The sequence below is a fragment of the Spea bombifrons genome, chromosome 9 (assembly GCF_027358695.1).
Source record: "Spea bombifrons isolate aSpeBom1 chromosome 9, aSpeBom1.2.pri, whole genome shotgun sequence".
Taxonomy (NCBI): Eukaryota; Metazoa; Chordata; class Amphibia; order Anura; family Pelobatidae; genus Spea; species Spea bombifrons.
In genome coordinates, this window is record NC_071095.1 from 19,814,961 (window position 1) to 19,824,189 (window position 9,229).

A 9,229-nucleotide genomic window follows, 5' to 3' on the forward strand; every position below is an offset into this window, starting at 1 on the left:
CGAGCAGCCGATCGTGCTTTCTCGGCGTGGATAAATGACCCTGCTTTCTCCCGACTCACATATACTTATATATACTCCCCTACTCTAAAACAATATATTCACCAGGATTCGAACCAGCGATCCTTGGCATGGTAGGCAGGTTACTTTACCTTTACACCACCAGGCAGTTGGTTTGGTTTTCTCGCCGTGGATAAATGACCCTGCTTTCTCCCGACTCACATATACTTATATATACGCCCCTATTCTAAAACAATATATACATCAGGATTCAAACCAGCAATCCTCGGTATGGTAGGCAGATTACTTTACCTTTACACCACCAGGCAGTTGGTTTTGCTTTCTCGCCCTGGATATATGTCCCTGTTTTCTCCTGTCTTGCATATACTTATATGCCCCTACTATAAAACAATATACGCACCACAGAGTAGCCATCAGGATTTGAACCAGCGATCCTTGGTATGGTAGGCAGGTTACTTTACCTTTACACCACCAGGCAGTTGGTTTGGATGCCTCTACACTATATATACAAACACAGAAACATACTTAAAACAATATTTACACTCTATATGCATTAAAACCATAGAGGAAATGATGGGATTTGAACCAGCGATCCTTGGTATGGTAGGCAGGGTGCTTTACCTTTACACCAACAGGCAGATTGTTTTGCTTTCTCGGTGTGGAAATATGTCCCTGCTTTCTCCTGACTCACATATACTTATATATACGTCCTTACTCTAAAATAATATATACCCTCAACAGTTATTCACTAACACCACATTATAGCCTTCTGGATTCAAACCAGTGACCCTTTGCATGTTGGGCTGGTTACCTTACCTTTACGCCACCAGGTCTGCAATCAGCACTGCTTCCTCGCCTAAGGAATATGATGCCTATCATCTCCTGACTCACAAATACTTACATGCACCTACGCTAACACGATACATGCCCTTTAAAATTATGCATTGCTAACACCATAAATATATATATATACACACAAAGTAACTATAACAATACATACTTACACTTTAACACTAAAACATGTAACGTGATATGAACCGGCAACCCTTTGCACATCAAGCGAGGTATATTACTATTTCTCTCAGGGAATAGGAAGCGATGCGCCGCCATGACCCTGTTTTCTCGTCACTGACATTTACTGACATATACCCTCTCTAAAACATTACATACACCCTACATATACACACAGCAACTGTAACAATACATACTCACACTAACACAATAAAGGAGCCTCGAAAACACTAGATACAGCAATACCAAATATAAATAAATAAATACACTGCAACATACTTACACGCAACAAAGAAGCCATTGAAGTTCGCACCAAGAACGCCTTATATAACAAGTAGGTCCCATTACCGTTACACCGTCGAACAACCAGGTTCTTTGGGATATCACCATAGATATATGACCCTGTATTCTCCTCACTGACATAAACTATTATATAACCTCTCTAAAACATTACTCACACTTTAACACGATAAAGAGCCTCTAAAACACTAGATACAGCATTACCATATATAAATAAATATATACACTGCAACATACTTACTCACAATATAGAGGCCCTCGGGGAACAAACCCGTTATATGCCGGGCAGGTCGCATTACCATTATGCCACCAGGCAACTGGGGGTTGGATTTTTCAATACCATATATTAAAAAATATATATATATATATAAACGACAACTATATAAACAGATTCTAAAACCCTTCCACGATACAGGTCCCAACAAGGCTTGAACCAATGATCATCTGTACGTCAGGTAGGTCACCTTACCAATAAACCACCACGTAGCTGGGGCCAGTCCTCAAACGTGGAAAGATGATGCCTGATATATTTATATGCACCCTAAAACAATACATACGGCCAGTCTAACACCATAGGTATCTATACACGCATGGCAATTATAACAATAATTACTAACACAATACAGAAGCTGGCAGGATTCAAAACACAGAGTGTATGGCACCTAGGTGGTACACTTTACCATTACTCCACCAAGCAGCGGGACTCTGGTTCTCTCCATGGAAATATGATCCCTGCCTGCTCCTGACTCATACATAACCATGTGCACCCACTGTGAAACATACAGCCATTATCACTCACTCAGCCGCTGTGGAGTGATCCCCTCCCTTGTCTCCTTGGTGCTCCTGCTGGGGAGATTGGCCACTACCGTAATCTCTCTGGAACTTTCTCAACCACTAGGGATTGATGCCACCTGCATCCCCTCCCTGGTGCTCCTGCTGGGGAGATTGGCCACTACCGCAATTTCTCAGGCACTCACTCAGCCTCCAGGGAGTGATGCCGCCTGTCTCCCCTGGTTTGTGCTCCTGCTGCCGCTGGGGAGAGGGGCCGGTTGTGCAATCTCTCAGGCACTCACTCAGCAGCTAGGTAGTGATGCTGTCTGCATCCCCTGCCTTGTGCTCCTGCTGTCACTCGGGAGATGGGCCGGCTGCACCCTATCCCAGGCCCTCACTCAGCTGCTAGGGAGTGATGCCCCCAGTATCCCCTGGCTTGTGCTCCTGCTGCCGCTGGGGAGAGGGGCCGGTTGTGCAATCTCTCAGGCACTCACTCAGCCTCTAGGGAGTGATGCCGCCTGTATCCCCTCCCTTATGCTCCTGTTGCCACTGGGGAGAGGGGCTGGTTGCGCAATCTCTCAGGCACTCACTCAAGCACTAGGGAGTGATGCCGCCTGCATCCCCTCCCTTGTGATCCTGCTGCCACTGGGGAGATGGGTTGTCTGTGCAATCTCCCGGGCTCTCACTCAGTAGTTGGGGAGGGATTCTGCCTGCATCCCCTCACTGGTGCTGCTGTTGGTGAGATGGGCCAGCTGCACCATCTCCCAGGATCTCACTCAGCCGATGTGGAGTGATGCCGCCTGTATCCTCTCCCTTGTGCTCCTGCTGCAGCTGGGGAGATGGGCCGGCTGTTCCATCTCCCAGGCTTTCACTCAGTAGTTGGGGAGTGATGACCCCTGTATCCCCTCCCTGGTGTTCCTGCTGGGGAGATTGGCTGGTTGCGCAATCTCTCATGCACTTACTCAGCCGCTAGGGATTGATGCTGGCTACCGCTGGGATGAGGGGCCAGCTGCACCATTTCCCTGGCCCTAACTCAGCCGGTGGGGTGGGATGCCGTCTGCATCCCCTCCCTTGTGCTCCTGCTGCCGCTAGGGAGAGGACCCGGTTGGGCAATCTCTCAGACACTCACTCAGCCTCTGTGGAGTGATGCCGCCTGCATCCCCTCCCTTGTGCTCCTGCTGCCACCGGGTAGATGGGCTGACTCTGCCCTCTCCTAAGCTTTCACTCAGTAGTTGGGGTTCCTCCCTGGTGTTCCTGCTGGGGAGATTGGCCGGTTGCGCAATCTCTCAGGCACTCACTCAGTCGCTAGGGAGTGATGCTGCCTGCACCCCCTTCCGTGTGCTCCTGCTGCCGCTGGGAAGATTTACCAGATGTGCAATCTCTCAGGCACTCACTCAGCCGCTAGGGATTGATGCCGCCTGCATCACCTCCCTGGGACTCCTGTTACCGCTGGGGAGAGGGGCCCGCTGCACCATTTCCCTGGCCCTCACTCAGCAGCCGCTGGGGAGTGATGCCGCCTATATCCCCTCCTTTATGCTGCCGTTGGTGAGATGGGCTGGCTGTGCCATCTCCCTGGATCTCACTTAGCCGCTGTGGAGTGATGCCTCCTGTATCCCCTCCCTTGTGCTCCTGCTGCAGCTGGGGAGATGGGCCGACTGTTCCATCTCCCAGGCCCTGGTTTTCCTGCCGGGGAGATTGGCCGGTTGCGCAATGTCTCAGGCACTCACTCAGCCGCTGTGGAGTGATGCCACCTGCATCACCTCCCTGGGACTCCTGCTATCGCTGGGGAGAGGGGCCCTCTGCGCCATCTCTGAGGCACTCACTCAGCCACTGAGGAATGATGCCCCCTGTATCCTCTCCCTGGTGCTCTTGCTGGGGAGATTGGCCGGCTGCACCCTATCCCAGGCCCTCACTCAGATGCTAGGGAGTGATGCCGCCTGCATCCGTTCCCTTGTGATCCTGCTGCCGCTAGGGAGAGGACCCGGTTGGGCAATTTCTCAGACACTCACTCAGCCGCTAGGAAGCGATGCCGCCTGCATCCCTTCCCTTGTGCTCCTGCTGTCACCGGGTAGCAATGCCCACTCGACAAAGAGTCGCTAGTTTGGGGTGATCCTGAGGGAGGGGTGTCAATCCCGGGGTAGCAACGCAATCCAACGTCGGGACCCTTAAGGACAGCTTCGGAAACTTCCCCTGGAGTAGTCCCTCTCCTTAACAGGCACTGAGTATTGCCCACCACAAGCAAACCTGAAAAGAGTGACATGGTGGGACTACGCGTGTCCGTAGCATGGGAGTCTGGTTCCGGCAGACCAGATGGGGTTTCCCGTTCACCCTTTGCCCCCCAATGAGACAGGTAAGGAGTCTCCCCAGGAATCTACCAGTTCCACCCCCTCCCAAACGCAAAACATACCGACACGTGTCCTCAGCCTCAGGTTACCGTGAAGTTGTCCAATAGTGATTGACTCGGTCCCAGTACCAACAAACTGTCTGCAATTTGAGCTTCTAATCCTGCAGTTTTATTCCCAGAGCTCAAAGGGTAGACAACGTAACTTTTCCTGGTTGCGACTAGTCTTGTGGACTGGGGCAATGTGTCAGAACAGCAAGCACCAATGAGGGCATGAAATTGTGGGCCTTGGAAGGGTTTTATAGGAACCCAAACACACTATTTCTCTAAGTTTTAATACCAAAAAAGTTTTACTAGTAAATATTAATTCATGTAAAGTATATTTATTTCATATTTAATAAAAACTATGAGAAAATGCCTCTTGTTTATATTTTATTTGCCAACCTGCCCCCCAGTTATGCACATCTCACTCCCAGCTTGCAACTCTGCCCCATATATGCCTTATACCTCCTATGTACCAGAGATGCCACTGTGCCCCCAATATGCCTTATACCTCCTATATGCCACTCTGATATGCCACTGTGCCCCGATATGCCTTATAGCCCCCTATATGCCAGTGTGCCCCCCTGATATGCCTTATAGCCCCCTGATATGCCACTGTGGCCCAATATGCCTTATACCCCCCTATATGCCACTGTGCCCCTGATATGCCTTACACCCCCGATATGCCACTGTGCCCCGATATGCCTTATATCCTCCTATATGCCTTATACCCAATGTCACTGATATGCCCTTTACCTCAATATGCCACTGTGCCCTGATATGCCTTATACCCCCTATATGCCACTGTGCCCCCTGATATGCCTCATAGCCCCTTTATGACACTGTGACCCTCACCGGGTGGCAGAGAGGATCCAGGTCTACGCACAATGGCCGCTGTTTGATAGAAAAAAATCCCTATTAAAAACTGGAGAAAAACCCAAAACTGATCGTTTAAGAAATGTCTTTAATCAGAGTTAACCCTTTGTTACCCGGCTCCGTGGGCTGCTGTATGATCCCAGCACTTTTGGGGTTAATTTCCTCGTTATTGTCTCCCGAGCGGCACCTGAGCGGTTCAGCTTCCAGGGCCGTATTTAAGGGGCTACAGAAGCCAACACCGGCCTTTAGGCGGTCAGTAGAGCGCGTGGAGCCGGAGCGCACGGAGGCCTCCCGAGGAGAGATCCCGGCCGGCAGATAGAGCGGCTTCTCACAGGTAACCCGAGCGGCACCGACTCTCCGCCCGGATCATCAGCTCGCTATATACCGGATCACATCCATGCTTATGGGGGTGTGGTTTTGGGGGAGAGCATGAGTGGGAGGGGTGTGTGGTGTTGGAGAGAGTATGAGTGGGGGGTATGTGATGTTGGGGGAGTGTATGAGTGGGGGGTGTGATGTTGGGAGAGAGTATGAGTGGGGTGTGTGGTATTGGGGGAGAGTATGAATGGGGATGGTGTTGGGGGAGAGCATGAGTGGGGATTTGGTGTTGGAGGAAGTATGAGTGGGGGGATGTTGGGAGAGAGTATGAGTGGGGGTGTGGTGTTGGGGGGAGAGTATGAGTGGGGGTATGGTGTTGGGGGAAGAGTATGAGCAGGGGGAGTATGATTGGGGGTAATGGGGAAAGTATGAGTGGGGGAGTGGTGTTGGGGGGAGTATGAGTGGGGATATGGTGTTGGGGGAAGTATGAGTGGGGGATATGGTGTTGGGGGAAGTATGAGTGGGGGAGTGGTGTTGGGGAGAGTGTGAGTGGGGGGTGTGGTATTGGGGGTGTATGATGTTGGGGGAGTATGAGTGGGTGGTGTGGTATTAGGGGAGTATGAGTGGGGGGGGTGGTATTAGGGGAGTATGAGTGGGGGCGTGGTAGTGGGAGGGGGGAGTATGAATGGGGGCATGGGGGGAAGAGTTTGAAGGGAGGTGTGGTGGTGAGTATGAAGGGAGGGGTGGTGGGGCATTTCGATTATACGTTTCCCTGAAGGTGTGGCTTTTTCCTTTATTGTGGTAGAACTAATGGCAAACAAAGATTGTGCAAAGAACATAGATCAAAAAACCTCTCTTTAGCTGCGGTCCTGTTGAGAAAGGCTGCACCCGAACAGCCCGGCACTTTAGCCAGGGCTTCTATGACGGAGCGCCGGCGTGACATGATGTGCTCTGTCATAGAAGCCCTGGTGGAAGTGCTGGGCAGCAGCATCGCGCAGACTTCCACCGGCTGCACCTCTAGACAACAGGGAGTCTGGAGCAAGCGAGGCAAGTCTGGTGGGTTAGAGTGGCACATAGGGGGTGTAAGGCATATCTGGGGGGGGCAAAGTGGCATACAAAGGGAAATAAAAACAAGAAATGCATCATAGTTTTTATTAAATATGAAAAAATAGTTTACATGTTAATATTTACTAGTAAAACTTCTCATATAGGGTAGTCTTAGATTCAGGATTTTTCTTTTTTCCCCCCTAAATATTCTAATTTTGAGGGGTCGTCTTATAATCGAGCAAATACGGTCATTTAATTGTGAAAAACAAAATACAAAATATCGATATGATCTGTACAGTGCAAAAGGTAAACCAGAAAACTTAGAAAAGCACACGAGATCACCATCTCCGAAATCGGACTTGTTGGGGTGTAACGCAGAGCCTGAAACATACACAAAGAATGATTAACCAAATTCACAATGATTACAATCGGCAAACCAGTATCTGCTACAAGAAAACCAATCAACACGGTTAACAATGCGAGTCTCTTGCTCTATGTATGGAAGTAGCGTCTGCATAGCGTGGTCAGGGTTATTGTTAAGTAAATATCCGAGGTCAGGATTAATAGGAACATTAAGGCTTTGGAACGCAACACACACACTGGAACCCCCCCTCCCCAAACATCAATACTATTGGGATACAAGGGAACATCATCTATAGTGATACACGAGTCCTTGGGTATCTTGGATTAAGAACACAAGAGACGGTAAGGCCATTTATCCTTCATCAAGATAGCATTGTCACCAGTTTTTGTCATAGTTACTGGACACTTTTCAGAACCACGATTAGTGTAGTCAATTCCGCGTTTCGTGGAGTCATATATTAAAGGACTTGCTTTACACTGAAAGTTATTGTCCTTAAACTTGGCACAATACGTCAAAATAGACATTGAACCATCTGTTGAAACAGTTGAGAAGCCAAAACGTTCGGGGTTCGGATCGTCCTTCCATGTTCCAACATTATGTATCGTCGTACCGAAAAATATCGCGCGGTGTAGCATATGGAACCGATAATAGGAAATGTTCGTCAATGTAAAGAGGAAGATCACTTTCCAGTTTCCATTTCATAGACAAGATTCAGTTGCAGTCTGACACAAAATATAAAATATTGTCCTCTGGTGGAATTAGTCATTCCAGATTGCACTTCATCCACAATTTAAAGTGTCTGGAATAATATTGAGTCATTCCTAAACCGTTTCAATTGTTTGTGACTTTGGTGCAGAATTGTAGAATAAGAGATTAATATACTCGTGGTCACAATGGCATCGCACACCGTAATCATTAGATCTGCTAAATGCTCTCATTGTCTTTCAATTTCCCTTTTCAGTCCTCAAATTGTGATGTCCAAAGTCTATATAGAAAGAAGTTGGGGCCGAAATACCGGTTGCAATGTTACCTATGGTTGTACAAGCCAAAGCAACAATTAATGGGACAAGAAACGGCTTCTTGGCTTGCTCCATAATTCCTTGAAGACGTCGTTCTGCTCTTTCAAGACACATCTGGTACGGACCCTTGGGGCCAGGGAGCTGCATTGCTGAAACGTGGTACTCCTTTTTCGATGGGTATCTTTGGGTCCAAGCCGATAAACACACGCCGTGTTAGGATCCTCTTTTCTGTTAGACTGAATCTGGGAGTCTCTTGGATCAGGACGCCAGCGAACGGCCCTGGTTCTGCGATCAGTTCCAGCACAGGAGCAGGACGATCCAGGAGATTGCCGCATCTTTCAGTCAAACAAATCCAGAACTCGATTTGAAATTGTTCTATTAAAATTCAAGACGACTAGTATAAATATATATACTTTGAATATCACGTGACATTAATATACAGCTATCCTAGCTACTTAGCAATAATAAAGACCTGCTTGATAGTTGTAGTTGGACGGCATGGAAATGGTTAACATGGATACACATGGTAGCATAATAAAGAACAACACATTTCAGGTTGTATACGATACCATAGAGTAGAGTCTAATCTTCAGATTCCGAATAGATGTTCATTCTTCCGCCTCAGAATCATCTGTAATTCTTAATTGAGATCTAAGATGACAAGCAAGCTAGTTAACGTGAGCAAGCGTTGCAGAAAAAACATCTTCCTACCTACTGTTGGTTCAACAAGTGCCATTTTTGTAGCAGTGCTAGGTGTAGCTCTAATAGGCAAGAGGAACCTAATATCCTAGTTTTTTCCCCCAGACATTCACTTATTGAGTATATTATGGATTGGTTATAGGGCTCTACCCCTCCGCTAGAAGCTGTGCAGTTGGCGATATGTAACTTACTCTTAAGGCCCTGGATTTTCCTCGTTTTTGTCGACACTTCATTGTGACTTCCACGTTCTCATTCAAAGGAAAAGAATCTGGAAACTATATGGTTAATAAACAATGCTGCACACACAGACCTCATGTTCTCTTTATATGGGATAATAAACACATACCGCTTTAAGATCTAGTTCCAGGTCCTATGAACAGTTCTACGACCAATATTCCTTGTCATATACTTTATGAGGTCAAAGCA